Genomic DNA, 10,000 nt, shown 5'->3' with positions numbered 1-10,000 from the left:
TTGTTCCTCCGTGGCAAAAACCTTTATATATATATATATATATTATATATATATATATATATATATATATATAACTATATATATATATATATATATATATATATCTATATATAGATATATATATATATATATATATATATATATATATATATATATATATATATATATATATATATAAGTTTTTGTTTATTGTTATGCGTGTGCTTTAAAGGGTAGGATACTTCCCTTCTCTTCGTAGTAATTAAAGTGTCTATAATATACAGAGTAAAAGAATATTTAATCTTTGCGTGAAGATGATTTTATAAATCTTGTGCTTCTTATCATTTTCATCCACTTTCTATTATACATGTCATGCGAGAATTATTTCCAAGATTTTCACTTTGATATCTCGAGTTAAATTTGAGACAATATCAGCAACGTTGGAACTATGGGAAACCAATAAATAAGAAGGATTAAACGTCTGTTTTAAATCCCTGCACTTAGGAAAATACGACCAGAAGATCCTAGACCTTACTGTGCTGGGTACGAGGTGGGGATATTTCCCATTACATATAGATACTTAGTGGTTGGTGATTATTAGTCGTATGAGTCATTGACTGGTCGAATGCCCTAGTCTTGGTTTCTCTCTCAGGCCCGTAGTGGGATTGGTAGCCACATCCTTTGCTAGGAGTCCTTGAGGTGCCAGTAATATTTTATGTCAGTTTCAGAAGCAGGTCCTTCGTCGGAGATTCAAATGAATATGAATGTATTGAAGCGTCAACTCTTTCTTGGCTATATAGTAAGACTGGTATCAGTACCCATTGCTCTTATGGTAACGGGGAACATGAAACCAATCAGATCACAGGGTGAAAGTGTTGATAAAGTAGGTGTGGTTAGGGAATGTTCAATTAAGAATTGTCAGATTTGTGTATTTCAGATTATTTATATCGGACGTCGAGGACTTTAACGATTACAACTGAGTTGACATATAAAAATATGAATAAACAAAAAATATAAATGTGTAGCTTTTAAGCCCACACTTGCACTTGCGAAGCGGAAATATTTTTTATATATATTATTCACTAATTTGAATATATATTCACACTATTTTCAATAATGCAGGCGACTTTCCACAACACATTAGGCTATGAGTTTTTCATTCTTGTACGCACTATATATATAGTTATTACTTTGGTATATTTTCAATATTTTTAGAACAATTTAGCAAGGCTGCTTTAATCTTCAATGCTATATATTTTATTTTTGTGTAATTATAATTATTTGCTTATGTATACATACATTATATATATGTATAATAATAATAATAATAATAATAATAATAATAATAATAATAATAATAATAATAATAATAATAATAATAATAATAATAATAATAAAATGGAAAAGTAAATCCACAATAATGTGTCTGCTTTGTTTTTTAATTAACAAGATCAAACTAGATCAAACATGCATATTATTGTGGATTTACTTTTTCATTTTATTTTATTACTCGTGAGATTATGAGTTTTCTTTGATTAATAATAATAATAATAATAATAATAATAATAATAATAATAATAATAATAATAATAATAATAATAATAATAATAATAGGCTTTCGGTATAAGAATAACTTCACTGTCAGACTCGTACCCCTCTGATTTTTGTACAAATTTAATTTTCCGACATCAATTGTTTTGCAAGCAGCACCGAATCCGTTTAATTCCCGTTCTTTTAGAGTGCTCCATTTATCGCAAAATCGCCCTGAACACTGTTATTACGCCCCCACCTGTTATCTACTGTGTTATCTACCCAACCAACTGATCGAAAGTGCCCCATATTTTAGATGTAATGTCGAAGTCGATATTAGGGAATTCGATATCTCTACGATAAAAGTTGTGGGAAGAGTTCCCGGTATTCACTCTCAGTTTTAGAGAATTCCTCTCTCTCTCTCTCTCTCTCTCTCTCTCTCTCTCTCTCTCTCTCTCCAGAAAAATAAAAAAATAAGATGGACCGATGACTCGATTACCTCTGTGAAAGGTTAGGTACATTGATTAGGCACGAACTGGCCATCTTTCCCTCCCTCTTCCCTTCCATTCCCTCCCCTCCTCCAGCCACTCCCTTCCTCCTCCTCCTCCTCCCCTCTCTAGGCGAGGGAGGAAGGGGAGGTAGGAAAAGGTTAGAAGGGAATGGAGATTCGAGAAGAAGTCTAAAGATGACCCTCTTTCGGCAAATTCTAGTCACCTCGCTTAATCACTGGTTCACGTCTGAGGAGGATACGCCCATGCTCTTTCCTTCTCCACCCCTCACCCCCCCCCCCCCCCCCCCCCCCCCCCCTCCCCGCTGCTCTCTCTCCCCCTCCCCCTCCTCTCTCCTCTCCGGCCATACCCTCCCGTACTACGAGGAGTTGCGTAGGAAGACACAGCGCTTTCATAACGAAGTCAATAGGTCACGCGGATGATTCTAACGTTGACATAACGTCACAGAGACAGTGTCAGCTCGGCGAATTGAAACATCTGCGACAAACCTGTTTTCGTCGGAATTTGCCATAATCGGTCGACCGCGAGAGAGACCTCTGGTGGTATAGGATGTATCTGGGTGCGGTGATCTTATTGCGTTATTCTCTAACCATTCTTTTTTTTTTTTTTTTTTTTTTTTTTTTTTTTGGTGGTTTTATGTAATTCGGTGAGTTACAAAATCGTATCAGAATTAAATGAATATTATTTTTTGTGTGTGTGTGCTTCCTGGCTACTTTCTTTCCAAGAACATGGAATATTGTATAAAGCGCGACATTTTGTGGTGTAGAACTTCAATGCAAATGGTGAACAGAGAGAGAGAGAGAGAGAGAGAGAGAGAGAGAGAGAGAGAGAGTTTGTGTGAGTGTGTGGTTTGAACGTTTCAAACTAATAATAATATTGGGCAAATAAATCCACAATTATGTATGGGTGCATATATTTAAGAATAAATCGTTGTAGGGATCTAATTTAAAACATGTATCCATATACATATAACTGTGGTTTGTTTCTCCATTTCAAGACTCCTGCTACTATGAGTATAATGATAATAATGATTAGGAAGAAGACCCTCTTTTAAACAAATTCTGTTGAATAAAAGGGCAGAATTCAGCGAATTAATCATATATTATATCTTTTCTACTTTTCTTATCACTCGCTTCTCTGGCTCAGCGATACTTCGTATATCAAGATGTATCGCTGAGTCAGTGAAGCGAGTAATAAGAAAAACAGAAAAGATAATATATATAAGATCAATTCGCCGAATTCTGCCATTTTGTTCCACAGAATACTAATAATATTCTTAACATCCAAAAAGTAACAGAGATCACTTCTTGGTGTAGAGTTTTCTCCCAATTTTATCTCGGGAACCTTGTAGTCCTTCTTCTTCATTATCTGGATCTCTTTCTCTGGCTGTCCAGCCACTCCAACTCGCTCTTTTCATCTCTTCAGCGCCCAGTGGCCCAAATTGGCTCAGTGCTGGGCTCTACAGCCCTAAATCTCATCATTAAATCAAGTGAACAGAGGAGTCTTCGAATGCTGCAAATTGCAACGCGCTGAGGCAGCAGCAGCAGGAATTTGTATTGCAAAGCGCCCAACGAGGCGGAGACCAAAAAGCGAAACAATTGGTGTCTCTCGAAAGCAAATTCTGGCCTTTCACGCCTAACAGGTAAAAAAAAAAAAAAAAAAAAAAAAAAAAAAAAAAAAAAAAAAAATTGAGTAATGGTTCCGGCGGGTAGAAGAACTTTGTTGCATGTTTGCATGCCTCCTTATGCATATGACCATAAGTGCTTGCATGCACACCCTGTTCGTTTTCCTCTCCTCTCTCTCTCTCTCTCTCTCTCTCTGTCTCTCTCTCTCTCTCTCTCTCTCTCTCTCTCTCTTACGGTCTGTTTACTCATGTAGCCTAAATGCGACAAATACGCTTACCTTAGACTTCCCTGTGTCTGCTCAAGTGTGATTCTGTTGAATTGTACTACATTCAAAAGACAAAATACCCATACCACCGTACTCTCTCTCTCTCTCTCTCTCTCTCTCTCTCTCTCTCTCTCTCTCTCTCTCTCTCTCTCTCTGTTTACAGGCCTTTGTCATGCAGTCTAAAAGCGAAAGACATATACCCTTTCAGCCGGCACGAAATTTTAGAATAATATCTCTTGGCCAGTAGACTATACAAAAGAGTACGCAGGGTCCACAGATGTAATACATTTACACTGATAAACACAGTGAGAGGCCTACACGGAACTGGGAAACCCTCGAATCAAAGGGAGGCTTCCAAATTTTTTGGTCGGCTCTGGCCATGGCTTATTTGATGTGATGCGTATGTTCGAATCGTTTCACAGGTATTCTAACATTAGGTTACATCGGAACTTAAACAGGGTACTAATGATTTTATATAAGCAATATATATATGCGTATATGCTTATATGTCACTAAATATCGTGTGATAATATATTCATCTAAGGCTACAAGAATTATAAAGGAAAGAGCACTAAGCTCTTTCGTGATATTTTCAACACGTTCTCGAGTTACCTCGGAAATGTGTTGAAAATAACACGAAAGTGCTTGGAACTCCTTTCTTTTATTTTTCTTGTTGCCTTAGCAGAATATATATATTATATATATATATATATATATATATATATATATATATATATATATATATATATATATGTGTGTGTGTTTCTTTGCGTACTTTATATATCACGGGATGTATAGATGAATTCTTTAATAAGTAATCTCATTCTATGATTCATTTTCCATATAAAGAAATATTTAGACGTTTATCCTTGTACTCTGGTTTCGTGTCCTCAGAATTCTTATTAGTTTATTTTGCAACTTGGCGTTGCAAAGACTATGGTCACCGACACCGTAAAAATAGACGATTGGGCTTAATAGAAAAAAAATCCTCAAATAATAAATGTTCAATGACACATTAAACATTCACTCATCCATATATACTTTAATCAATACGTTTTCGCTTTATATCCATAAATCTATATATATATCTATATATATATATATATATATATATATATATATATATATATATATATATATATATATAAATGATAAAAAAAAGAAAAAAAACGGTCAGTTTAGAGTATAAGCCCATCTTCCTCTAAGTGCTTAAAAATATCGCTTGCCTTATATACCACTACATTCTCTCAGAGGACGATGAGAGAGAGAGAGAGAGAGAGAGAGAGAGAGAGAGAGAGAGAGAGAGAGAGATTCAGTGCACTTTCAAAAGCAAAGCTTTAAGTCTGCTATAATGTGAATCCACAAAAAATGGAACCTTTTCGCTTCTTGCATAACGCAGTGGTCGGGTATTTTGCAGCGATCACTACCGTTTTGAATTGACCCAGTGGTTCTTAGTAAAGAGTAATGGAAATCAAATGGTTTTTAAGTCTCTCTCTCTCTCTCTCTCTCTCTCTCTCTCTCTCTCTCCAGACTCGACGATCTGGTCACTTTCGGTGGAACTTAATGTGACCCTGTTGACCTAATCATTGAATTAGCTACGTTTCAGGTTGAGAGAGAGAGATACTAGACCGTTCGTCGGGGCATGTGCTCTCTCTCTCTCTCTCTCTCTCTCTCTCTCTCTCTCCCAGGAAAAAAACTCAGATACAGAACTACTTATAGGTTCTAACTTCTTTTATGACTTGTGTGGGTCACTTGGCAGCGCCCTGGCCTTTCATATAATATGTGTCATAAATGTATTTGTGTATATATATATTATATATATAGAAAAAGAAAATATTTCCATAGTAATAAACAAACAAATTAAATGCATTTAATAAACACAAAGACTACTGAATTGTCATAATAGCAGGAAACTAACTTAAAAACGAGTCACTTACTCGACAAAATGAGAAGGATGTGACGGGAGAATCTCAAAAGCGATTATGCAAACCGAAAATAACCCTTCAGACAATGGAACACCCATTCACGTTAAAGAACAAATGATGATTTATGCCTTTACAGAATAAGTCGTTTGTCAGTGGGCAATAAACATAAATCACTGATACCATTCTTATTTTAGAGGAAAAATTAACCTGGCAAAATCAGTGAAGATGACTCCAGTGCGGTAGATGTTTTGTCACAGGAAATTCTGGATTATTTATGCCCGTGAATTACAGCCTCGTGTTGTCGTAAAAAATCATCAGTAATTCGACTTCGTGGTTAATGCCACCGCAGTGAACGCCGTATAGTTAAGATTACCAAAGCTCCGATGTGTGTATGTGTCTTCCTGTATGTGTACTTGTTTTGTGCGTGTTTTTTCGTACCGTTGCATTGGTGGGTATGATTAGATTTATGTTTATGAAACCGTCATTGAATGGGTATGTTTGCGGCTCCCAATCTTAGGGGTGGTATTAATCTCTTCCTCCTCCATGGGGTGCAGGGAATTGGGAGATGAAGAGGGTATTGGGCAGGGGGGAGGGAGTACAGAACGAAAGTAAAATACTGTATATTAGCAGCCCCCCCCCCCCCCCCCCCCCCCCCCCCCCCTTCAAAGGGATGGGGTTCGCCCACATGCAGTGAGTGTGCTTTTAAACGTCTTAAATGTAATTGTGCGGAAGTGTTGGTACAGATTTGTTGGTACGGATTTCCTTATATTATTTTCGCTTATATTCCACGTTATGTTTTCACTCCTCAGTCCTTATCTATTTCAAGTTACTCCGCGTTTGAGTACTGCTTGATTTTTACTTCAGCAGTCCTTTGCTTAAACCTATTTATTCTCCCATCACGTACACGATATTGTAACATCTCGGCACTGAAATAAGTGTTTGTTAATGAGAATATCATTGTTTTCATTGTAGTTTATTTTATTATGGTTATATTTTATGCATTGTCAAGTGTTAATAGCAAAGTATATATATATATATATATATATATATATATATATATATATATATATATAATATATATATATATAATATACATTGTATATACAATATATATATATATATATATATATATATATATATATACATTGTATATACAATGTATATATATATAAATATATATATATATATATATATATCTAATATAGTATATATATATATATGTGTGTGTGTGTGTGTGTGTATATATATGTATAATATATATATATATATATATATATATATATATATATATATATATATAACCTTGTGTATATATGTTATTATATATATATATATATATATATATATATATATTATATATACCTGTATATATGTATATATATATATAATATCTATATATATTATATATTATATATGTATATCTATGTGTGTGTGTGAGAGAGAGAGAGAGAGAGAGAGAGAGAGAGAGAGATAGTTAGCTTTTATTTAAAGGTTTAAGGGAGCTTGAGGCTGCTATTTTTCGCGACTATATATTTCAGTTAAAAGTATAATTCAGGTTGGTCTTCTGGAACTTATTTGATTTCAATTTTAATTGACTTAATTTTGTATGCTTTGTTACCATTTATTTGCCGTTAATAAGATACCAGATTATTTTACAAAACCCAGTTAATTATATTTTTCCTTTGTTGTAAATAACTGTAAAAGTTCACGTCTAGCGTCCTAAAACTCCTGAGGAATCCCTTCCATGAAGCGCAGGATTTTTTAGTATCCTTCACGATCTCCTGAACTGCACTGACAACACCGTAATCCCAGCCGCCTGTTTTGAAAATTAATTTAAAAAATGACCGTTGATCGATCCAGTCATGATTCCTCGGTATCCTTGGCGGAGGGTGGCCTCTCTCTCTCTCTCTCTCTCTCTCTCTCTCTCTCTCTCTCTCTCGCCTCTCTCTCTTCTCTCTCTCTCTCTCTCTCTCTCGTTACAAATGTCGGGTTTTAGCTAAGATGACATCGAAGCGTCTATCGCTTTCCCACGGAAGCCCGGTCACGTCTTTGCACGATCGGACGCATGCGCAGATTCCCCGAGAAAATTGATGTTTCGCCCGCTGAGGTCGGTTGCAATTGGATTTGCGTTCCGTAAGGTCACAAAGCATGTTTACTGGGTTATTGGACAGCGGGAGACGTGGGAGGAAATTGTATTGGATATCGTCAAGATAAAAAAAAAAATCAGTATCGTCAAGGATAGATTTAAAGTGGAGGGTTAATCTTGTTTTACAGAAGGAAAGTTGGTGTTCTTGAATCGAGCGAAAATTGCTATGTCCTGACTTGAGTTTACTCTTGATTGCAGGGTTCATGTTGTCCAAGGAATTGCAGAATGAGTATTTGCGTGTGTGTGTGTGTGTATGTTTATTTTTTTCTGTTTCGCTTACCACAAAAAAATAAAAACTTTTTTTCAAAACGAAACAACTTAAGCATGACTGCCAACATTGCCTAGTGTTAGCTAGTGTTAGGAAATATTCTCTTTCACACAAAAAAAATAGCATTTTTTATTTTTTTATTTTATTTTTTATACTGTTTCATGCATATGCAGGTTAGGTGTGAGAAATATACCCAACGGCTCTGTGACACTGTGACCTTCTTGAGATGAATGGTCCTCAGAAGTTGATTCGCAAGGGGGAAAAAAATCTTATACAATTTCTGAACTTTTCCTTTTCCGGTTATGAGGTAATAAGAAGGAAAGTGTGTTATCAGGTCTGTAGAGCTTGTAATTTGAATACAATCGTCATGGGTGCCCTTGGCAATTGTAATGGCAGGTACTTTTTCAAAATTGCTTTTTCCATTTATACCCACCCTCCCCCGTTTATAAGCGTTTATATTTTTTTTCCTTTACACTGTAAAGGTTACATGCATATCTTAAATGCAAAGATAGTATCTTTTTATGAGAAATATCGGTTTTTTCCAAATATGAATTTTTACCAAAGTTTTAAAATAATTCTTTGATTTTATTTATTTAATTTGTGCATTCATTGACATGCATTTATAAACCAAATTCACTATAGCGCTGAATAAATCCCTCGCATTCCAGAGCTTGGCTTCAAGCCTAAATTTCATATTCCATTCCATTCCCATTCCCACGTGCATGTCCTCGCTTGGTAAAATTACGTCTTGAGTTAAAAGCCACAATAATGTTAAACGAGACTGTATTTTTCAAAATACAAAAAAAGATTAAAAAACAGGGAACTTTCGACCGTATGTACAGCGGTCGTCTTTAGGAGTTGACTGAATACCGTTGTGCAATAGGTCGAAGGCTTCCTGGTTTTTAACATTTTTTGTATTTTGAAAAATACAGTCTCATATACATTACTGTGGCTTTTTAACACATAATCTCTGGTCACGGCATAGCGATGCACCTGAGATAAATTACGTCATTTTTGTGTTTGACGGTTTTATGCATTGGAAATGCCTCTCGAATGAACCGCGATCTCATATGTAGGGACTAACGGCACTTTAAAAGTTTCAGCAAACGGACAAAAGTTAATTTACATAATTTTATTTTCAATAAGCACATAAGCCCGCCCATGAACACTAGTTCAGATTTTCTAGTGTTTTTCTAATATTTCTAATACACTTATTTCCTCATTACAAAAAAGTAAACAAAGCATAAGAGGTTTTTATGTTTAATATACTTACTTTCTCATAAAAATACGCATGACATCAGGGAGTTTTTTTATGTATAATATACTTATTTCCTCATTAAAAAAAAAAATAAATAACATTCGGGAGGTTTACTGTATAATATATGAATTTTCTCATTCTCCCAAAAAATACACAAGACTTAGGGGGCTTTTATGTATAAGTATAATGCCACCATTACAAAGGAAAAATATATTTAATAAGATTTAGGTGGCATTTTATTATGATTAATATAATATTCTCACTATAAAGGTAAACGTAAGCAAGACTCAGGGGGCTTTCTATATATGATATGCTTATTTTCTCATTACCAAAAAAAAAAAATAAATAAATAAAATGAAAAACGAAGGAGGCTAATTTTGAAGAGGTGTTGCCCAAACGGGGTCAGAGAGTTGATATTCCCGGGACGTTGCCTTTGTATGTGCGAGGATCCGTCGTGTATTCATCAGGCCTTAGGGGCAGATTCGGGGTTCAGTC

Source organism: Macrobrachium nipponense, chromosome 21 (genome assembly GCF_015104395.2).
Source record: "Macrobrachium nipponense isolate FS-2020 chromosome 21, ASM1510439v2, whole genome shotgun sequence".
Lineage (NCBI taxonomy): Eukaryota > Metazoa > Arthropoda > Malacostraca > Decapoda > Palaemonidae > Macrobrachium > Macrobrachium nipponense.
Note: the sequence above shows the minus strand (reverse complement) of the source record.